This window comes from Callorhinus ursinus, unplaced genomic scaffold (genome assembly GCF_003265705.2).
Source record: "Callorhinus ursinus isolate GAN/ISIS: 27379988/994484 unplaced genomic scaffold, GSC_fseal_2.0 scaffold13, whole genome shotgun sequence".
Taxonomy (NCBI): Eukaryota; Metazoa; Chordata; class Mammalia; order Carnivora; family Otariidae; genus Callorhinus; species Callorhinus ursinus.
The window spans coordinates 21,738,947-21,763,354 of record NW_027397075.1 but is presented as its reverse complement, the minus strand read 5'-3'; the positions used below and the strand labels follow the sequence as shown (position 1 = coordinate 21,763,354).

General features: G+C 42.5%; 1 long non-coding RNA gene across 1 annotated transcript; it reads left to right on the top strand.

The window, feature by feature from the left end:
• The first annotated feature begins 18,335 nt into the window (after positions 1–18,335).
• LOC141374065 (uncharacterized) lies at positions 18,336–23,432 on the top strand. The gene is made up of 3 exons (XR_012380611.1): positions 18,336–18,393; positions 19,784–19,871; positions 23,293–23,432. It is a non-coding gene; the product is annotated as an uncharacterized lncRNA (long non-coding RNA).
• The last annotated feature ends 976 nt before the right edge of the window (positions 23,433–24,408 follow it).

The following is a 24,408-nucleotide window of genomic DNA, read 5'->3' as shown; positions in this document are numbered from 1 at the left end:
ACTTATTACAACCCAGCATCTAAATCTATAGATTTGATAAGCTTATAAATTATTGAAGTGATTCTGAGTACTATTTATTGAGGACTTAGGCAGTGTGTTAAGCACTTTCTGTGCTTTATTTCCCTGCCTTTTCTCAACAAACTTCTGTAGAAGGTGTTAGTCCCACTCAGTAAGCAATTTGCCCAAGATCATACAGCTAATAAGATCATGGTCAGAGTAGACACCAAAGCCTGACATCTAAAACATGCTCACCATGAAAATATGTAGTTTAGATTTCTTAAAGTCATTAACCATGGAGTATAGACTTTTGAAGAATATCATTCCTAGTGAGAACGCTTGAGCAGGACTTTGGGGGAAACATCCCACTGAAAGCTGCAGGATTGTTCATTCTAGTCTTTTTGGGCATAATGGTCTCACACAAAGAATGGGACCATGCCATTCTTAAACGGAATCAATGGGTATTAGCTGAAATGCAAAGAGTTTAGGTTAAATATGTAAAACATATTTCCATAATAGAAAATTGGGAGTTGCAGGAATGTGACTCGAAGGAAAATGACAGAATCTGTTTCCCTAGCCTTTTAAACTATGGGATGGATTTTCTTTTGGGCAAAAGTGGACAAGATTGAGGATGATGGGTCCGGACCTCTTTTGCGATAGGATTCTGTAATCATTCTACAATTCTAAATAGTGTCCTGGCGTTATGTTCCTTTAGTAACAAGTCATTTGAGATCATGGGAGCCAAATGTATGGAGGCTCCAATAAGAGAAGCCTGAGATCCCATTATCCTGGATAAGATCCCATTATCCTGAACTTTAAAATGACAGTTTAGACAAGAAACGGGTCATTGCCAAAGGTAGGGCATAAATCAAGCAGAAGGATTTTATCCTGATTTGATATTGGTTAATTAAATACAATTTGACCAATTTCTTTCCTAGTCTGGAGGTACAAGAGTCAATCCTCTAAAGTCACTGAAAAGAGAGAGAAAAAATCCTCCCCCTCTTCTTTGCTGCTGTGAGGGAAGGAAATTTTTGATCATTGATCAGCCCTTAAATCTATGGCATGCCTCTCTCCAGAGAGGTTCAGAAATAAAATAATAGCTTTTTTGAAACAATGAAGGCTTTTAATTTTTACTTCTTAAAGTAATTAATCATTGATCAAAGAACAAAATACCCAGGCATGCAGCAGCTGGAGCAGGAATTTGGGATCTACTCAACGCATGTCTGTGGAAGGTGTTAGCTGTCCACTGCAGTGAACAATCTGATTAGTGAACATCATAGGTTTGGGTCCTTTGGGGGGGAGTAGGGGTTTCGGAGATCATGTCCGAGATAAATCAATCAGCAAGAATTTTAATACAATTTGGAACTTTGATCCATTAAACTGTTCTCTGGTGATTTCTTAAGGCTCTGTATACTTACCACTGCTAGATGCATCATTCTTTTGACACTAATAAATATGGGAAGACCTGGAAAAGTCTGGGGGACTGGAAATTGCTTGTGAACCAGTAGGTCTAGCTTTTTAAACTAATTTACTGGAAAATATAATCATGGTCTTTTTTCTTTCAATCGTAGAAAATATTATTCTCTATGTGCCATTAAGTGCAGTAGTCTGGTTTTTTTTTTTTTTTTTTTTTTCAGAAGCAACAATTTCCTAACACCCCAAATGCACTTCAATGTGCTATTTTAAGAAAAATATACATGAGTTATGGATTTGAGCAAAATCCATATTTAATCCAGATTATAAATTCCATAGTGGTTTAAGAGAGTGTTTGCTTTTATCTCATTATTCAGCTCTCCATTTTGTCCCTTGGACTCTCTTCAGAGGTTCTGATTTGAATGTACCTTTTCAATTGTTTTCTTTATTGATTTAATCTTATAATTTGAGGTTTCAGACTGATTATCCAGCTTTTTAGACAGCAGTACAATTTTTTTCCTCTCTGCTTAACACATCGCAGGAAACTGAGTGTCAGGTTTCTGTCTCATATGTTCCATAATTCTGCGTTCTGGTGTGTGATGCCGGCGTAACTGGTATAATTTGAGACAAATAGCGATCTTTCCAAGTTTCATAAAATAAATGCTTATAATTTATAGCATTTATAGGAATTAGAAATGCAAATATTGAAATGCTTTAGAATAGCACATGGTTACAGTTTTTCCCTTTCAGAGGGGTGGAGAGTGAAGGTGACCTGCCCTCCGTACCAACTGCAGCTAGCTTTCGAGATTGTCCGAGAATCAGTGGGATGAGTCCCTCAGAAGGAGGGTGTGGAAAGACAAAGCCAACACCACCCTGTCACGTTGTCGGTGCTAGTTTAGAGAGATGAACGGGACGCTCACGTGGCCAGGCGGGCTTGTTCATAGGTCCGTTCAATATTGAAAATACAGCAACATTTAGGTGGATATAAGCGTCCCTGTCAGTTGTTGAAGTCTCCACTGTTGATGCCAATCGTGTCGCCCAAATGTCTTAAAAATCTGTTTAAATAAAAATGTCAAACACTCATATGATTTCTAAAGCTGTGGGGGGCATTTGAGGCGATCTACATGGTCGGGGACAATGGCTTAATTATCTCTTTATTTCCCACAATGCCTAACATGGGTTTTTGTTTTTGTTTTTTTGCTCAAAAATTATGTATTTAACAACAGAATAAAGGATTGGATCTAGTACAACTGATATCCCAATGCAGACATCACTGCTTTGCATCCCTGAATAGCTCACTAGTCAAACTGAGTCTACTGTCCCCCTGGAGTTGAGCCAGTGCTTGAATGGTGGTGATCTCCACTCATTGATCTGGTCTGTACTTGAGCATGTGATCTATTCCCTTTACCACAGGACAATCTTTCACATATTTTAAGGCAGTTGTCATGTCTTCCCTTAGATATCTCCAGAATATGCCCCAGTTCCTCGTACCATTGCTTATAGGGGACACAGTGTAAAAGAAAGGAAATTGCTAGGTGAATGCTCAGTAAACTTGCATTTGTGCCCCGCCTTGGTTATTTATGAGTGATGTGACATTTGGTGGGCCCTTAATCTCTCTAGGCATTTATAGAGTCATGTATAAAATGTCATATTAATATTTTTCTGCTTACCTGATAGTATTGTCTCCAGTATCAAACCTTCTGAATATTAGAAGATGTTAGAGAAACACAAGATACTATTATTATAATAAGACGTAGTTTCCAACTGCTTCCCCAATCTGGTATCTTTCCTCCAGCTGTATTTGTTGTTTGTCATTGTGTTCCTTAAAATGTAGTGACTGGAATGAAATTTAGGGTTCCATCCATGACTGGCCTGGTACAAAGTACAATAAAGACCAAAGGAGGGGAAAGGAAGAACTGAACTCACTTTATTTAAAGCTTACCATGTGCCAAGCCCTTCATTCTGTATTTTAATCTTCATAATAACTCTTGCAGGCATGTATACACAGGTAAGTCAAGAAAACCTCAGAAATTCTAAGTAACTTGCTCAAAGTCACCAGGTCAACTTGACTCATGTTCTTTCTAAGACTCTGCCATGTTGCCCATAACTCTGTTATCCCTACACTCCCTCTTGGCTGGAGCATAACACTAACTCGCATACCAAGATTGCTTGGGGTACTTGGGTGGCTCAGTCGGTTGAGTGTCGGACTCTTGATTTCCACTCAGGTCATGATCTCAGGGTAGGGGGATCGAGCCCCATGTCAGGCTCCATGCTCAGTGGGGAGTCTGCTTGAGATTCTTTCCCTCTGTCCCACCCCATGCTCTCTCTCTCAAATAAATAAATAAATCTAAAAAAAAAAAAAAGATTGCAGCAGGCTAAGTGTTTCAGGTTTTCATTTTTATTTGGTTTCACATATATTTCTATACACCCTGTACGTGTGCAACAGATTTGGGAAAACCTAAATTTAGGCCTTTTTATAGATTCTTCTATGCTTGTGTTCACAACGTCTCTGTTTAAGAATTCACTCTGGATTTGTTTCGGGGATAAACGTCGGGCTTCCCAATTTTTAGTTCTTCCATTTCTTGGAAGATTGATTTTGAAAATGGAGACATCTGTCAATCTATCTTCTCTTTTCTTATTCTCCCTTTTTCCTCCCTCCCTTTGTCGCTTCCTCCCTAAGTGACTTAACACATATAAAGCACTCAGAAGAGTGCTTGTCACCTACAAAGTGCTCAAAAATGTTAGCTATTACTATTCACTTAACAAGTAGTGATGGAGCATTTCCTGTGTACTGACGACTGTGCCAGGTGCTGGGCATACACTGGGGACGAAAAAGGAAATGATCTCTGTCCTGTGGAGTTCACAGGCCAGTGGGGGGATGGACAAATCCTTAGGGTAGTCAGGGACCACCCTTTGAAGAATTGACACTGAAGCCACCACCTGAATAATGAGAAATCAGGCAATGCAAGAAGTTTCTTGGCAGCAGAATCCTGAGCCCACAGGGACCACTGCTTCTAGACCCTGACCTGTGGGTCTGAATTCACCCAAAATGGCTCAACACACACTTAGTAATTCCTTACTCAGCTTGGTCTTCGTCTGGTGATGTGTTCAACCATTTTTAATGTGAAGACCATACTCTTTTGGAAAAACTAGAAGCAATATGAAAAGGGATAAATAGGCCCAGTCTTTGTTCTTCATCTCTCTCTGAATGTGGCCCAATGAGCCATTGCTGTCATCCTTGGTGTTTTCACAAGCTTGTGCTGGGCTTCTGCCTCCTGTAGCCAGCTGAATAGAGACCTACAAAAATATCAGGTCCTCAGCCATGGAATCTAAACATTACTTTATATGGGGAAAGGGACTTTCTAAATGGGATGAATTTGAGGATCTTAAAATGAGGACCTCATCCTCCATAGAATCACATGTCCTTATAAGACGGAGCAGAGGGGGATTTGACACAGATGGAAGAGGGAGGGGCAATGTGACCTGGCAGAGATTGGAGTGATGTGGTCTTAGACTGGAGGGCCGCAGTCACCCCAGATTGGAAGAGGCAAGGGATTGGCTTCTTCCCTACAGCCCCCAGAGCGAGCACAGCTGCCCACCTGGATTTCAGCTTCCTGATTCTGAGTTTGGACTTCTGACCTCCGCAACTGTGAGGGGTTACATTTCTGTGGTTTTCAGCCACCAAATTGGTGGTGATTTGTTATAGCAGCCACAGGAAACTAATACACCCTCTTACATTATTCTTCGATGTTTCCAAAAACTCGAAACTCTTTTGTAATCTCCTGGGGTTGTATGCTCCTCCTTCCTTTTTTGGGTGGTATACATGTTATTTATGTTTCCATAAAACACATTCCAGGACTTTAAGGAGGGCATGTGATATAACGAGCACTGGGTGTCAGATGAGACTGATGAATCACTGACCTCTACTTCTGAAACTAATAATATGCTATATGTTAATTAATTGAATTTAAATAAAAAATAAACATAAACACCCAAAAAAACAAAACAAAGAAAACCACATTCCATATGTTTTGTTTTAACATCTGAGCTCGCCAAACTGCTAATCATCGTGAAATTTTTTTTTTTTTAATTGCATCGCTTAGAGGTCAGAAAACATAAAACATTGTTTGGACAGATACGTAATAATTTTCAAAGGTCTTTCTTCTTGGCTTTTCAAATATTGATGGTATAAGAATGCTTACCAGTTGTTTTTAAAGTAAGAGAACCGCTGTTCAGTAGATTCAAAATTTTGGTTAGAAGCGCTGTGGATGCCGATAGACCTGGGAAGGTAACGCCTGGCGGGGAGAGGCTGTGCTGGAAAGGGAGGGGGTTGGCACAGAGACCCAGAGCGAGCCCCCTCCGCAGCACAGCCCCTGTCTCCAACAGCCTACACCTCCCGATGAACCTGCCTCCTTTTTGTGGGGCAATTTAATGCCCCCTTTGAAAAACTCTGTCAGAACTGTGCAGGTAGGTGGGTCCCAATGTAAGAGCAACAGAGCACTTGTGTTCACTAATATCCTCTTTGCTGTTCCTTTTTAGTTGAAAGAGGTTTTTTATTGCCGCCTGCCTAATGTTCAAAATAATCAAATCTTAGAGAAGTGACTGCAGTTTACAAGGACCTGGAACAGCCCCATAGATAATTTCTGTGTTCGCTCTGCATAACAAAGTATCATTCCTTGACACTATTTGGAAAGGTGTATACACGGAGGAATAATTCACTGCCGTCAGGTTGGCTCGGCTTTCGCTCTGGCGCTGGTGGGGCCCATCAGGCCTCTCTGGGAACGTGGAAGGGGTTCGGTGGGAGAGGTGAGGAAGTAGCTGGAAGGGAGCGAGTGAGGATTTGGTAGAGAGACGAAGGAGGCGCAGAGGAGAAAGCAAGCAGGTTTGACCTACATTCCCAGCTGCCCGGTCTGCGAACGTCAGAACTCAGGTCAGTGCCACGGGGGAGGGCGGCCAGGAGCACTTGCGTAAGAGCTTCGAGTTGGCGCCCAAAGATGGGACCCTGTGCATTTGCCAAACAGTGTCACCAGAGGCGGGTTCAGTGCCTAGAGCCCTGCTTCCGGATACACCTGTGTTAATCTGCAAATAGGGCACGTCTTCTTTCTTAGCGAGATGAAACTAATTTATTCTGCCACATGCCTCAGAAATACTTAACCTTGTTATCTGATCGCCGCACGCTTTCACGCCAAGGTGGGGGCGGAGCTGTGCGGACTCTTGTTCCTAGAGGAACAGGTGGGCTGTCTGAATGAGAGGGTCTGTGGGGCCGGGAGACTTTGCAAGCGACCCCTGGGACAGGCCTGGGGGGCTCAGGCATGCCTCCAAGTCACCCTGACACTGTGATGTGCCCACGACCGGTTTACTTCTCTAGGTATGGACCTCCTGGATTCCTGATGCACGAAACCTACCCTATACACAGCTAATAGTCAAAGCAAAATAGCAGTGGAATAACGAGAAGACTTTGGGTCTGTCTCTTTCTCTTCTGTTCTCTAAGCCAGCATTCCTATTATTGCATCTCGATATCTGACCTGAGGTTCCCATCACTGTCCAACTCTTGTATTCTGGGCTCAAAGCTCCTTCTGGAGCATGCACTGAGTGGAGGGCAGGGAAGAGCACAGCACAGGAGCCTTGGTCCTAGAGGGGGACCAAATGCCCCAAACCTGCAGATGACAGGAGCTCTCCCATGGCAACAGACGCCCACAGTGTACTTGCCAGCAGGCAGCCAAGGGTGGGATCCAGGCGGGTCCCGGCACTGAAAGCTTCCATCGCGGACGCCTTGCAGGAGGAGCAGAGTGGGAAGAGAGGGGGCCGCACTACAGGGCTGGGCCCAGGGTGAGGCAATCGAGGCATTTGCCTCTAATGCGAAATGGGAGGGGCTGCCAGAAACTCAGTAATCAAGATAAATTATATTTTAATGCAGTATTTTTTTAAAAAAATCACAAGGAATACAAAATAATTACTAATGAAGAAAATGTCAGGATTTTGAAGAACAAGACTGATATTACTGATTTTTTTTCCCTTTTTTCTCAGACTCTGGTGTGGCTCCACATGGTCCTGTCACTGGAGCTTAGAAGCAGGGAGGGAGCGGAGGTGGGGTGAGCATGAGTGATGGGTACACAGGTACTGAGAAAGGAAGGGGAAATGTGCGCGCGCGCGCTGTCAGGCAGACAAGCATGGCTGGGACAGGGTTCTACCAAGGGGACAGGAAAGATGAAGTGTGAAATGGGGGAAGAGGTGTGAGAACCCTTGGGGGTGGGATGACAGTCACAGTGAGAACAGGCAGGATTCGTCACAGTGGATTTTCAGAAATGCTGGGGAATGTTCCATAGAAACAATTGTAGCAACAGTGTGTAGGATGGCCAGTAAAGGGCATGGATTTCCTTTGGGAAGTTGGTTGGGATCGATACAGGGTCAACAGAGGCATCTACTGAGGGTAGCTGTGGCACTGGAGGTAAAACATTTCCAAAAGGCATTGTAGAGAAAGAGAACTGGCAGAACCCAATCATTTGGACGTGGGGCTAAAGGACAAAGAAGCAAAGCCGACTAGACATCTGCCCCGCCTCTGGGTGGATCTAAGTCTGACCTGCCCGCCAGGTAATCTCTGGCTGCAACTGGCAGGAGGGATGTGGAGTGATGCTTTTAAAGGACAAGGTGGGAGAAGAGCACTGGGGCATCTTGTGTGTGGAGGAGAGGCCTGAGCCCTGTTGAAGCAAAGTGCTCAAGAGTAGGGGGTCAGAAATAATGAATGAGAGGTCAAGAATTTGATTTCCCCACTCGGTGTTTCTCAAAGGTGTGATGCTGTTTGCATTTTGGCAAAACAAACCTTTGTCACGTGGAACTGTCTTGTGTGGCTCAGAAAATTAGTGTTCTTGCTCCTCTCCGCCCCCCCATCTGAGCCCCATTAAATGCTGGTGGCACTTCACAGCCACTGGGACAGTTGGAAAGGTTCTATGCATACCCAAATTCTTCCCAGTGGTGGCTGACCCTCCCACACAGGACCACTGAGCACTCCTCTGGGGAGGAAGAAAATCTGGATTCAGGGGAAGAGTTATCCAAGAGCTGCCAAGAGATAGAGTGTGGCAGAAGATCCAAAGGCAGATAGGTTCCCCAAAGGAAGGTAAGAAGTGGTGCCAAATGGAGCAGAAAGATCAACGAGTAAGGACACCCCCCCAAAACCAAAGACAACTGGGGAAGTGTTTCTCACCACACCTTTTGTTATTCCAAAACAGTTAGGTGTTGTCCTATGTGGGAACCTGGACGGACGGCCGTCTTTTTTCAAACAGGGCTCAATTTTGATGTTTCATTGTTACGGTCACATTTGGACAGTTAGGTGATCTGAGAATCCAGTTGTTTTAAAAATGCCACGTATCTAATCTATGAATCCTTTGTATACATGTTTGCATATATACATGTAATGTGGACTGATTCGTAGGAAGAATGTGGTTTTTATAATCGAGGTGTTGTCTCCTGGCTGTGAGGTAGCTATTAAGCCATTAAGTGGATAAATTGTATCCACATGTAAGACATGTGGAGCCCTCTGTAGGATGACAATATGCAAATATCAGGAAACGTAGCTAAAATTTGCCTTTTACTTCTTTCTAAATGTAAAAAATATTTTTGTGGGTGTGTGTGGAAATGAAAGGGCATACCATCATTTTAAAATGAACTTGCCCAACTATAAATGGTAACTTTTTATAATTAAATGGAGTCGAGAAGTTGATAATGGTTTTTGCCTTATCAGTCCAGCACCTTCAACGATGCACAACCCGTCTTCCTTTGTATATATGGTTTACCTTTGAACTTGCATAAAGGTTTTGTTATGATTTCACCTTCTGGAATATTCTGTCATGGAAGTAAAATGGAGAAGGTGACTTTTAGGTATTATTTTTCCATTCTGTTTCATATGTTCTTGTGCTTGGACATTAATTTGGCCTGTGGTCTTTGGAATGATTGTGGTTGTCCATTTCCATTAGGTTCTGTTCATTGTACTGAATCAAATCAGACACCGTTTTGTGAATCCCTACTCGACGTTCCAGCAAAGTCTTCTCTAAGTTTTTGGTTTTGGAGTGTCCTGCCATCCCAGCCACCGTGTTCTCCCCAGATCAGAAAAGGAACCATGGAGTATTATTTCTAAATATACAATACTACCTTTAAAAGTTCTTCATTTCCCTTTGCAAATCTTATACTGTCAACAGAGGTCTTTTCTTCTTCTTGTCGTGCTCAAAATGAACTGCCCTTTTATGGATGCCTTGAGACTATCCCACAAAGCTAACGGTGAGGGAGCAGATGCCTCGTTCAATTTCAAATAGAAGGAAATCTGTTGTCTCAAATAATCCCTAAATTCAGACACTTTCAGACAGCTATTATCAAGAGACCACATTCTAAGAGCAGATGTGTTATTAAGGCTGAGAAATGTTATGAGGACTTCGTGATCTGACAAATGATTTCAATCTATCCAACATTCCAACATTTCATCTTTTAATAAGTTAGAGATTTAAAATACCCATCTTAGGGAGACAAGTTGTGTAAGGTGGTTGGGTACTGGATTTGTAACTGATACTTCATTTCCATGCAAAACCTGCCCTAAATTATGCCTACAGGTCCCTTTTATATACAAAATCTGTTCATTTGACTAAAGCAATTATGAAGTATTTTAATCTCTGTATTCAATCCTCTGGCTCCTTCCTACATCTACAAAACACGGCTTCTGCCTTTCAGTGAGGAACGAAAAACAAATGCATCCAGCCTTCAGTTGTCCCACCTAAATGTGTTCAATCGTTTCTTTATACCATTACGTTTACCTTTATGTGATTACTCTATTTAGAGCCTTTTCAGGGAGGCAATTACTGAAGATTCTGCTGAGGGGCTAATACTCTCCCTTTCTTGTCTGCAGCTAAAACTCTCTTTTTTTTAAAGTGCAGTAGCATTCTTACACTCTTTGGATAATAGACTCTTCTTTTGGGTTCAAGTGACCGTTTTCACCAGCCCTATTCAGAATCACAAAGTGTACCATCCATAACAAAGTGTACATTCCTCAGCACTCGCAAACTGCTTATTATCTAGGGGTTGTGCTTTGATCTCCTGAAAATACCTGCAGTGCCAGGAGATTTTTACATAATCCTATCATTGTCAAATATAATAAAACTTAGATCCTGGTGAACATCAATTACTGTAAATAACCGGAAGATCAACGAAGACTTCTAGCTTCTCTTTAGCAGAGAGGTCGCCAACTGTACCTATATTTAAAATTTTCATTCCACCTGGTCTTACAGAAGGTGGACTGTAAAATGGCCTGCCCTGGTTTTCTTTAATCATCTGGAATGGCTCTCCTGACTCAACATTTGGAGCTGTTTCTTTGGTAGGCAATGCGGGAGGGGAAATAGATCATCTCCTACCATTCTCCTTATGACTGTTGAGGCTTTTATCTCAGACCCTAAGGATCAGAATTGGACAACTTGATTTGGAAAACAGATGACAATTACACTGTAATTTTTTAAATATGGTAAATTGCCTACTAATGAAAATGTTGTATCACAGGAAGAATGGAATCCCTGGCCGGGCTGAGGGGCAGGGGGGCTGGCTGCCTTCCGGGGTGGAGCCAGCGCTTGGCCTCAGTGTGCGTGCATTACAGGCAGGGGACAGCGTGACCCGCCCGTGAGGCTCCCCCAACCCCGCCCCCCACCGGCCAGAAGGCTTCTGATCTCCACCGTTAATGAACTTAACCAATCTTAGATCCTGGTGAACATCAATTACTGTAAATAACCGCAAGATCAACGAAGGCTTCTAGCTTCTATTTCTGGATATCATCAGCTAAAACCTATTCACTTATTCATCCGGTCAACATTTTTTAGCTCCTACTACGTGGAACATGAAACAAACGTGTGTGGAAAGCCTTTGGAAAGTAAACATTTAAAGAAACTTGCTCCAGACCACAGAAATGAGATGATGGGGACCTAGTTCCAGGAAGTTGTTTAAGAATAGGGAACTTGCACGAGGGGTTGAAAGAACACTAACATTCGTGGCAACTTTGGTGTTTACATAAGCTTTGTGATTTAGGGCATGGGGCTAAAGATTCCTAATCTCTCTAAAATGGGGGTGACTAAATAAGCACCTGTTGTATACAAGACATGTTGGGCACTTTGAGGAATACAAAATGCATGAGAGAGGGATTCTGGCCTTGCTGAATATCCAGGAGCTATGGGAGCAGAAGTGCCCGCGATTATGACATAAGAAAGCTGGGGAGAGGGGCACAGGTGCTTTGAAATTCATGCAGGCAAGTGGCTCTTCATATGTGCGGAGATCGGGAAGGAAATGCAAGGGGGTTTGCATCTAAAGGAGCGGGCAGGATTTGGAGGTACAGGAATAGGTAGGATTTTACCTCAGGCAGAAGCAGCATGGGAGAAAGCACTCGGCGGTGGGATGGAGCTCAAGTGTCAGGCTCTGGGTCAAAGAAAGGGCTCTGCTTTGCTTGCTCTCTTGCTTGTTTATTTGTGGTGAGGAACACTCTTGATCTCATTCGTAGGCTCAGAGGAATTTGTCCAAGAAAAGATTTTAAAGGTGTGTTGAGGGAGTGGCAGGCAAACAATGGCAGAGCGTCCTGGATCAGGTGAGGGGCACAGGGCCAGGGGGGAGGGATGGACATTGTGCAGAGAGAGGAGGAGAGGCCAAGCCAAGAATGAGTTCATGCAGAGGTTCAGGCAGAGCTCACATGGCCTGGGGAGCCCCTACCTAATGGTGTCTGTGTTCTCCATGACAGGTTGGCATCTGTTGAGTCAACGGAGCCAGGGGGTGGAGACCGAGAAGGCTGATGAAGATTTAGAAGCTCTGATGAAACGGAGAGGGAAAGGGGCCAACTGTGGTTCTGTAGAATCGCTAAGCAGTCCCGAGGGCCTGGCTGAAATGGGGAATCTGCGCTTGCAACGGAGCCAGATGGGAGAGTGATTTCCTCTAAAAATCTGAGCAGGGAAAATGCAGGAAAAGGAAGTATGATGGGGGCCAGGTGAAGTGGCAAGCAGGGGACGAGACTGGTGGCGAACCCCAGTAAGTAAAAAGATGGAGCCAGTTTTGGGTTGGTGGGGGTTCTTGGGGAAGTGGGTAGATATTTTCTTCCTTGAGGAGGAGAGAGGCAGGGTTTTCAGCAAATTTCCTGTCTCTGAAGATTAATGGATTGAGAATTCCATTGTCCTGGGTCCAATGATAAAACTGACAAATGAGCACATTTTTAAGGATATATATATTTTTTAAGATTTTATTTATTTATTTGAGAGGAAGAGAGATAGCGAGAGAGAGCACAAGTTGGGGGCAGGGAGGAGAGGGAGAAGCAGGTTCCCTGATGAGCAGGGAGCCTGATGCAGGGCTTGATCCCAGGAACCCAGGATCATGACCTGAGCCGAAGGCAGACACTTAACCGACTGAGCCACCCAGGCGCTCGTTTAAGGATATATTTTAATGAATATTTAAAAATACTGGAAAGGAAGCATGCAAAAAAACTCTGAGTTCCTTCATGTGACTTTGCTCCTAATGTAGACAACACTTGGAAAATAACCCACTCAAGGAAGGCAGATGGATTTAAACCGATAAACCCACTCCGCCTACCTCCTGGATGCTGCTTGGGGTGTCGTGCTGAAGGATGTGTGTGGGGACCCACGTACGATGGTCAACCTGTGACAGCAGCGAGGTCACAGAGGAGGGGTGGGGAGTACGTGGTGCCTGCTGCCACTCGTGAAGTGTAGATAGAATATGGAAGTTGGGTATTTGCTCCGGGATGTCACCAAAGTAGTATCAAATCTTGTGCACATTACTTCCTTTGTTATTATCAGTTTACCTTATCAACGAAACATAATATTTACCTATATCTTTATAGATTGCAAGCATTTTGTATTTGTAATGCCCTTTGAGCTCTTGAACAGAAAGTGACACGTAGCACAAATTATAGTAATGTGAGCAATCTTATTTTGTCAAATAAGTGTTGATCTAAAGTACCAATGGGAGAACTGTTTGCTTTAAGCGAACTATGTCCATGGAAACGTGATTCTTACAATCTTTCACCTTCTGGAAGCCTTAAAAATATTTGCACTTTAGCAGGCTGAAAACAAGAAAGAGAAATGGAATGGTTATTTTATATTATCAGGGAAAAGAAGAGAATTAAATGTTTAGTAAGACCTGTTTTAGGATCTTTAGGTGTGTTCTATTTCGGGTGATCCACTAAGTTATGGAACTGAGCGAGGCTGAGGGAGGTAGGAATTTGCTCCAGGGCAAATAGCTCACAGGTGGCAACCAGAGAGCGCAAACCTTGGTCTGGCTGGCTTCAAGTCTATGTTCTTTCCATCACTAGGAAAGAAGGGGGGGTGTCGCCACCTCTGCCCAGGGATAACTTGACTAAACTAAAAGTAAATGCTGCAATGCTGTCAATTTTGCACGAAATGCAAGGTAGAAATTATGATCACTATAATGTTGGAATTGTGGTTCTCAGCGAATTGCTCTCAATTTTTATTTTTATCAGCAGGAAGAGAGTTTTTTTTAAAAATGAATCCATCTAGTTTTGCTTTAAAAATGGATCTGTAAGGAAGGCAAAATTGTACAAGAGGATATTATCAATTGGCACTTAATGAACTTGCACGTGTGTGCTAGAGTCGAGGGACCCCTTTGCTAACGCTCCTTCGATCTTCTTTGGTTCTTTTTCTCTTGTGCTATTAGAGCCTAGGCTGGGTTTATGCTTTCTCTCAGCAACTTTCCGTTAAAATGCAATGCTAGTCCTGGAAAGCTAGGGTCATATTATTCAGCTGAGCATTACAGAGGTATTGATGGTCATAAACAAAACTAATGAGTGGGGTCAGTCCTTTGAAAATCCAAAGACAGGGACAGCTTATAACCCTGCAGAGGGTTTTTCTGGGGCTCCAATATAAATAGTTTTTCTAACTCAAAAACAAATCTGACATATTAAGTGTTTTATTGAAAGCCCCAGTTATGTCTAGAGTTTTGTGCTGAGTTTATTTTAAAATGTATCTTGAAAAGCCGGTGGTCCAAATTTTCCTGTAGACTTACACATGATGAGAATCTGTCCCTTTATATTTAGCTGCGGGCCACCTAACAAGTTCTTAGGCGAAACACATTATTTGCTAGTACAAGAAGAATAAATACTGTATTTGGAAAGTTCCAGTGTTCTTCTTTAAAATATCGCTGTTTCCATAGCAATAACATAATGTACTAAAGAGTAGAATAGTGTTTCTTTAGAAACCACGTGTATGGGTGCACGTTTCCAGGAAGGGCTTTGAAGCATCTCACCTGCTTGTGGCCCCAAAATGGAACAATGGTGATGGATCATCTTATGAGATGGAACTTGACCCCATATTTTACTGCCTGGTTAGATGTCAGCTTTCTGCTTTTGGTCATGTGTGTGATACTTTCTTAGGCTCTGTGCTCTGAGAGGGTAGAGAATAGATTTATATTCATTCATTCATTCATGTAGTCAACAAATATTTATCAAACACCTATATGGCAGATGCAGTTGTAGGCACTGGGGAATCGGTGACATCATGGAGCTTATAGTCCTAATGGGAAGAGGGGATTTGGAATAATAGTGACTGATACTGTCATTCCCAGGTTGTTCTAGCATAAGCCTCGCATTACAGGCAGGAAAGGGGTTTCAGGGGGTTGTATAATTAGGGATTACAGATAAACATAAAGGTTTGGGGCAGTGGTGAGTTCTGTGCGAGTGAATGCTCTTTGGGAAGATACGGGATGTCACTTAGGATGTGCCTGTGATCTTTAAAACTGGTATTCGGTTGAAAGACTCTCTTTGAACACCTCCCTCTTCTTTATTTTGATTTGAGTCAGGTGCCTTTGCCTTCCTGTAATCCTCTGCATTTGTTCCGTGTGCCGATTTTGCCCCGATGAGCCCCACCTTGCTCCGTTCCCCCCACCCCCCAGACTCCTAAAGCCAGGAGTGTGGATGCGTGGCAGGCGTGTCCCTGGAAGGGCCGTTCCTCTAGTTCCCTAATGGTTGTCTAGCATCTGGCAGAGGGGATGCAGGTCACGAATGTCTCCATGCTGGGTCATCACTATTCAGAGAGAGAACAGTAAAAGGAGCAAAGTGTCCCCCACCCCCTCCTGGAGGCCACACATCTTTGTCTGTTACACAAGGCTCCACTTGTGCTTTCAGGAGCGAGACCTTGAAATATTTAATGTCTTGAGAAACCCGTGTCTATCTGCCAAGTGCGAGGGCCTTTTGTGCCGCCACCTTGCTGATGCCCTGGTCATGAGCAGGCAGCAACCTCTTGACTCTCTCAGGCTTTGAAAGGTTTAGCTAACTGTCCACGTTGCTCCAAAGAGCTTGTGGTTGCAGACACTCTTCAAGCCGCTCTGGGAGCAGAAGGAGCTCCGGGGGCCAGATGTGGGGTCACAGAGTCACAAATGCTCCCAGGGTGGCCACCCTCTGCTTCAGAATCAGACAAGTTGACCAGCTACCCCAGATGCCTTCTTAGACCCCGCTAATAAATCAGTTGGCAGCAAGGTCACAGACAGACTGCTGAAATGTAAGCCCATATTTTCAAGTAAGCATTTCAAACTTCTGCTTTTGTCCCCCCGCAGGGCCAGAAGTCCCAGACGGGAGGGAAAATCGAACTCCATCAAGGAGGTGCAACCACTGTGATTCCACCCAGATGTTCTTTCTTAAATGCAAAAGGCATCATTTTCTTGCCAAGAAATGGAATGATTGATCAAGCCTTCTTTAAATCATTCCATCTTATCCATTCCCATCTGAAGGGGTAGCTAGTGCATTAATATTAATATTCTTATTGTCTCCCTCGAGAGAGGAATGCCCTGGTAACCCCCCTCCCAATTACTGCCAACACCATGGGGATATGAAGTTAAAGGAGGAAGCGACCGATGCAGGGGCTGCATTTGTTTTATTAGCAACAGCTGGTGGCGGTCCCCTGCCCCCCCCCCCCTTTTAATGCTATGCTTGTCAGATCCAGGATCTTAAGACTGGATGGCAAAGGGTAAGACAAGAACACAGCACATTTCAGCTTTTGCAGAAAAGAAAAGGGAATTTATGTTAAAGATGGTGCAGGCAACATTCAGAAGCTAATGAAGAAACTTTGCAAAAGAGTACCTGCTCTCAATATTGTGTAGGTAACGTTTGAGCAATTAGACAAACATATTGAGTAACTGAAACCACCTGTAGGATTTGGGGGTGGAAACCCACTTTGTCTTTCCTTCTCATTTGTCCAGGATACTTTTATAGAAATAAAAATGTGGACTGCACATGTCTCCCATTTATCCTTAGTGTAACTTTAAGAATGTTTATGATGAAGGGCGGAGTTTGCAACACCAGGGCTCACTCTAACTGTGTTGGAAACACTTGACCATCAAAAGGAAATCTGTGCCATTTGCCCAACAAAGAAATAAATCTTCCTTTACTCACTTTTGCCCTGATTTCTGAGAAGCCCAAATGGACACCATTTCATCTTATTGCACATGTGGACTCTCAGGTAGCATTTTCAGGATATTACATTCACATATGGACTCTATATCAGACAGAAACTTACAGCTGGTTCAACATGTGTCCTTCATAATTGTAGTTATTCTGTTTTCTTATATATTTTTTTAATCTGATCAAAATTGAATGAATTTCGTATATGCACTAAATTACCAAGCATATACCATACTGTCAGAGTTATGAAACTGTTCCAGTTATATATCATGCAAATAAGAACACTTATGAATTTGCATATGAAGCCACATTATAAGTATTAGTAGGAAAAGGGCATGGCAAAGTAGTGTGCTGTTTGCTCAAGTCCATAATCAGTAACTATTGGGAAAAGTGGTTAATATCATCTCCAAAACATGGATCCATGATATGCCTGCCTCTTGGGGAGAGAGACTAGAACAATGCCAAATGGAAGGAATTCTTGGCTGCCCTCCCCCTTTCTCTCATATGTGACAAATTTAAGACATAAATTTCTTCCTTTTGGATCAAGTATTTTAAAAAATAAAAATCTCTCAAGATAACAGTAACGCTCACAGGACTGATGCTTGGTACTGGGATGGAATCTGAAGAACAGCAACAAACATACGACGGGAAGGCATGGGCCCTCTCTAGAGTATGCCGTTTTGTGGACTGTGCACTCCCTGCTCGTCTTTCCTTCAGAGGGAATTTCACTGCAAAGGAAGCAGATGCCCCCGCAACATGCTGGCTGCCATTGTCTGCCTAGATGATAGTTTTATGGGTGCAGAACTGGGGGATTCATTTGCTTCGTGTAACTGATAAAACACAATTTTTTTAGGAGGGAGAAGGCACTGCATCCTAAATGAATGTTGGAATGTTATTTTTAGACACTCTAAAAATTATTGTGGGAGGCAGAATAATGGCCCCCCCAAAGATGCCCACCTCCCAATCCCGGAAACTGTGAATATGTCACCGTACACAACAAAGACGACTTTGCAGATATGACTAAGTTAAGGGTTTTGAGATGGGGAGATCAGTCTGGATGATCTGGGTGGCCTGATGTAATCACAGGAATCTTTCACCACGGAGGAGGGAGGTAGAAGAGGATTCAGAGGAAGACGTACCTATGGAAGAAGGTCAGAGCAATGCAGTACGAGAAGGGTGTTACTTGCCATTGATGGCTTTGAAAATGGAGAAAGAGGGTCTCGAGTCAAGGAAACTGGAAGAGACAAGGAAATGGACAGGACACTGTGGACGCCATGATTTTAGCCCAGTAAGACCTGGGTCAGACATCTGTGAGCCAGAACCATGAGACAACACATTTACATTGTTTTAAAGCCTGGAGTTTGGAGTAACTTGCTACAGCAGCAATAGAAAACTAATACACTTGTGATACATGTTTCTTTTTGTTTCTGAGGATTCTATTCTGAGTTCATGAGCTGACTGCTTCTAGAATGTTGTGTTGGAAAACTCACTGACACTCAAACCCAGACAGGGAAGAAAATGGATGTGGAAGAATAAGGATGCGCCCTAAATGAGTAAGTGTAACAAGACTACTTATGATTTCAATTGTATTTTCTGAGACCCCTCAGAGGAAGCTGTGATTTTAGTTTCAAGAAATGATATGACTTGGGGTGGTATTGCTGACATCGGTTTTATTTAGAAGTTAAAGGGAATGGCAAAATACTTTCACGTTAATGATTGAGCAAGTAATCATACAAAATCCGAGTCCTAGTGCCTCTATTTTTGGTTAATATGTTTGTTTCACAGAAAACTAGGTAGACAACAGTGAAATCAATATCTTTAATGTTATTCAGGGGCCAGATTTTAAATCTGTGGGAGAAGTCTTGATCAAACACTTCCTTTTTGTTTCATTCTCTTTCATCAGGGAAGTTAGAGGTGGAAAAGACTCACTAGATCATAAATTAATGATCCCGTGTTAATGCAGATGTCCCCACTAATTAATAAAGGAAAGTAAAATGCGAAGCCTGAACATATCTAAATACCCTTCAGTCTGGGAGAAAGATTAAAAATTCTTTTCCTCATACCTACATGAAATATGTTTGTGTTTTGCACAAAAAGTAGAGCTATCAAATCCTGACCCTAATGAAGTCTTTTTTTAAATTCTATTTTATTATGTTATGTTAATCATTATCCATTAAATGATTAGTTTTTGATGTAGTGTTCCATGATTCATTGTTTGCATATAACACCCAGTGCTCCATTCAGTAAGTGCCCTCTTTAATACCCATCATCGGGCTAACCCATCCCCCACCCCCATCCCTTCTAGAACCCTCAGTTTGTTTCTCAGAGTTATTAAGTCTTAACCTCAGTGATCCTTTTTAAACAGATTTTCTCCCCAACCAAGGGCCAGACAGAATTAGGCAACATCAAAGAAGTCAGAAGAGGTTCCCATGGTGTCAGGTCACTAGGCAGCATCCCCACATAGAGCCAGACACTGAAGTTACATCTAGTTTCCCAGTCCCCTTTGCTGGTACTCTGATTTCCTCCTCAGAGGCTCCGATACCCAGTGCATGGGAGCTGTAAGCCTAAGAAGAAATGCACCACTGGGAGGAGAGTATGATTTTACAAAATAGTACACTTAGAAATGGAAGCTAATAAGAATCGACACAAACGAATATGGAAACTGAATGCCTTGTGTGACCTAGTCCCAGAAATGATACACCATCATTTCTGTAATATATTGTTGGTTACCAACACCCCTACTTGTAAGAGGGGCCTACACAAGAGCATGATACTAGGACGTGGGACTCATGGGGGGCCATTTTGGAGGCGGATTACCACATAGTAGATGGTTTTCCTTCAAAGACATTGATAAGGTTGGCCCTTTTAAATTCAAGTGACAGAAACACTTCCTTCAGAACTGGAAAGTTGACATAACTGTCTGCCCACATTCTCTTCTTCCAGAGCAGCAACACCCATAATGAAAGTATGAATCTCGAATGGAAAGACTGATATCATTAGTATGGAAAAAACGATCTGCCAAGTAAATCAGGTCTGTGAATAATCACCTCTATGTTCTGAGAGAGAGCCTTTCTTCTCTTTGCAAACAAGCGAACAGCAACAAAACAACTTCTGCCTGGGGTCCAACCAAATACTTCAAGACGTGATTTTTGGGAAGTCACTGCATTTGCATGGCTTAAGGCAGAATGTCAAATTCTCTTTCGCTTCCTTGACAGAGTCTCTTGGATTGTCTCTCTTCTTCATTACACATGGTTAATGGATAATTCAAGGCTCTGACGCTGATAGAATTAACAATGTTATGTAGTAGTGGACACGATTGCAAAATCTTTGGCCAAGTCTTTGATATGAGCACATGCCAATGTCAAAAGCAGCAAGACACAATGGATATGTTGTGCCTCTTCATTTACCAAAGAAGTAAAACCAGGTGCGTTGTTGCCAAGCATAGCATGTGCTTCATCAGCTCAACAAATACCAAGATGTTGTGTCCAAGTCAGACCCTTGTTTGGCAAAAAACAAATAAATAAACAAATACTTCTAACAGTTTTGAAGATGTCAATGCTCTGTGAGGTTTCCAAAAGGCCCTCTCAAAATAGGAATTCTCTGATAGTATCAGAGCACATCTCCTGGACAAAAACCACAGACCAGATACATTGAAAGATGTCAATGACGGTCTTTAAGGGAAAAGGCTTTAGGGCAATTCTTCCATGACCTTTTTCAAATGGTTAAAAGAAATGCTGATGATTCTGGAATGGACAAGTTTATCTGACAGAGATACTCTTTCAATATTCCTTCTCTGATCCAAATTAGAAGTCTCCTGAATGTTTTCCAGGACATGTGGCTTCACAGTTGTATATGGATTCTTTTCCTTAGGACTATTATAAGCAGCTTTGAGAGATGCATGAAAACAAAGTTTTTGTGTGGAAGCACAGTCACATTTTGGTAAGGTTCCAACCAGAAATATCTACCTTGCCTGATGTGTTGAGAGGATAGACAGTTTAATTGGATTTATATTTCCACGGGGCGGGTCTATGTCACACAAGAACACTGCAGCTTTTGTATCCCCTGATGTTCAGAAGTAAAAGTAGAAACAAAGATACAGAGGACTTATCAATTGTTTCTTTTCTCTGACATTTTCTCCAGTTTAACCTGGGCCTATGTAAAAAAGGCAGAGATACTGGGTTGTATTTATTTTCATTAATATCTATAAGAAACGGATCTTGGGGCCATATCGTGGTGGTGATGATTTCGGCCTTACCTGACCTGTTATGATATCATCCCTTGCCACCCTGCACTCGTTAGAAGCAAAATGATACCATAATACCATGGTGGATATTAAAACTATTTTTTAAATGATAGCAATTATCAATACAACAGAAAGGCAAAACAAAGAAAAATAATATTCCCATAAGGCTCATCTGCAAATTCCATTATGGACCGAATGTTTGTGTCCCTCTAAAATTTATATGTTGAAACCCATCCCTTGATGTGATGTTGACTGGAGGGCCTTTGGGAGGTAAGTAAGAAATCGATGAGGTCTCAAGGGTGAGGCCCTTGTAGATGACATCAGTGCCCTTGTAAGAGTCACAAGAGAGCTTCCGTCCTTCTCTGCCCTCCGCCCTGTGAGGACAAGAAGTTGACACTCTGCAACCCAGAAGCGGGCTCTCACCAAAACCCGACCACACTGAAACCCTGATCTCAGGCTTCTAGTCACCAGAACTGTGATAAATAACTCTCTGCTGTTATAAGACCCCCAGTCTTGTAATAGCAGCCTAAATGACTGAGACAAATTCCCTAGGAAATCTTGCCATATTCACTTGGCTTCTTTTCCCTACTAGACTAAGCTGCTTGTGGGCAGGAGCTGTTCTTTAATTTCTTTGTCCCCAAAATGTAACAATATCACAAAATATAAACAAAATAGTTATTTCTTATGAAAGAGTTTACAGTAGGAATTACTATGCTTTGCATACTATCTATCTAAATCTCAGCGTGATTAATTAACAGTGCTGGCCCCATAGTGGGTGTTCATGAAAACTTTCTTGAAGAAATGAATGAACACATGCATGAGAAAAATAATGCATCCACATATCTCCACAATTAGCTGGGGAAGAGAGTGGCTTGCTAGAGATACTCCAACTTAACTGGCAGGCGATGTCCATGAGCACATCAAGCTCTCCTATCTCAAAAGTCATGGCCTTGGGATCAGGACCAGGGTTCAAATTCCATCTCTGCCACTTACTTGCTGGGAAATGGGTTTCCACTCATTAATTTATTCATTCATTCTATAAGCACTTGTTGCTTGTCTATTTATGTTCGGTCATGATGCTAGGAATGCTGCTAGGAACTCCTGTATACCATGACATGAATTTTACAAGATTACTATGAGAATTCAATAAGGTTGAATGAAATAACACGTGAAAGTACCTAGAACCTATCACAGTGCTTGAGTTGTAATAGGTGCTCAGTAAAATTTAAATGCGTGTTGAACAAGATCAGCCTGCTCCCTGTACCCTGAGCATGTTCACCAAGCAAACTCCTTCTTTTTTAAAAAACAATTTTATTTATTTATTTGAGAGAAAGAGAGAGAACACAAGCAGGGAGGAGTGGCAGAGGGAGAGGGAGAAGCAGACTCCCCGCTGAGCAGGGAGCCGGACACAGGACTTGATCCCAGGACACTGAGATCACAACCTGAGCTGAAGGCAGACACTTAACTGACTGAGTCACCCAGGGGCCCCACCAAACAACCTTCTCATGCTAATTTAATTTCTCAAGAAAACTCCTGGACTCAAAATAAGAAGTTCTAATGAAGTACATGTTCTCATCTTTGGTGTAAATATGTGTCCATATAATTGGCTAGTGTTTCTCCCTGTCCTTCACTCTCCACCCCCAAACTTTAAAAATATATATATTAGCATTTGACTGTCCTCATCGAGCCCACATCGGAGGTGGACAAGGCCCTGTGATAGAATCAGTCTGGCCCATGAACTCAGGCTCATTCATTCATTCAGCAGGAATGCTCTGAGCATCACCTGTGTGCCAACCTCTGGACGAGCTCTCAATAAGTAGAGATGGAAAAAGCAGGGTCATGCCACCGGGGGCTCACGCTCTAAGAAGTACTTGCGTGGCAGCTTGCGGAGTCTGGCAGGTGCCTGCCTACTCACATCCTGCACGAACCCAACAAACAAAACTTGGCTTAGTGTGGGAGAGTGTGTGTATTTGCATGTGTTTTGATATCCATCCATCCATTAGCACGTCATGGAAGGTCCTAAACTTTATAAAAATTGCATTGTGGCAGGAAGTTGACTTGCCACAATGCAGTCACTGAGAAGTGGGTTTAGAACATGACACGTTGGAAGCTCCATCTGGTTGTCTGAGCTATAAAACTGTGTCATTGACTCTTTTGTTTAGCAAATGTGTTTCATTCATTCGTCTGTTCATTCATTCACTTAATTCAGCAACCGTTTGCTGAGAGCCTGCTGTATGCTGGAGATGGTTCTGGGTTCCAAGCTTTCCCATCAATCCAATCCTTACCTCAAACGTGCCACCTTCCATAATGAAGGCCAGCCCCTGGCCTGTGATTCCTCGAAACTTCTGTACTAAGGTCTGTATTAGCTTTGGGTAATTAAATTAAATGTAATCAAAGCTTAACATAGATGCAAAAAAGTGTACGTAAAATTACATTATTACAACTGAATATACTCATGTAACCAGCACCCAGATAAAAACTGAATGCCATCAGGCTCCCCCCCCGGAAACCCCACCCTCCAAACCTTGTCACACCCACCCTCCAAACATTGATAACTCCTATCCTGACCTGTAACAGTATACATTAGCTTTAGCTTTGACTGTTTTGTACTTTATATAAACAAGATCCTACAGTTTTTATCTTTAGGCATTTGTAAACTTCTGCCTGGATTGCTATATTTTATAAATTTTATGGGGTTTTTTTTATTTTCAATGATGAGAATGTAACTTATGTAACTTCCTGGTAGAAAAAGCCAGAATCTAGAACAATATCTTGGACAGAATATATGAAACTGGGTGCTCCTCAGCCCCTCCAGTTCACGCAGGCTCATGGAGAAGTAGACTCAGGGCCTTAACCAGGAACTTGTCTGAGGATGGGGATCTAGATTTTTATTCTAGTCATCATTCCAGGTTGCTACTCTGTGTGTGTGTGTGTGTGTGTGTGTGTGTGTGTGTGAAATTTATCACAGCCTAATTTAAGCACTTCTGAAAGTGTGCATGAGAATAAAAAATAAGGTTTATTTTTTTTTCCATCCTAATAGTATTAATGGACAGTTTTCTAGACTGAAGTTAACTTAATGCCGACATTTTGGGTTTATCTGAAACACTGTTCTGAGCCCTGGAGCTTCCTTCCAGTGACTTCCCTGATTGGCAAGAGAAGAGTGTCACAAGGTCCCATTAGTGATGGTATGGCAGGTGGTTTGTTTTCCCCTCCAACTTAGAAAACACCCAGCTGCCATAACCCTATTGATACTTACACCCACTGCCTATTCTTGTCTTCCTTTTTCTTTTCTTGTTTGTTTTTTGTGTTTTTGTTGTTGTTGTTG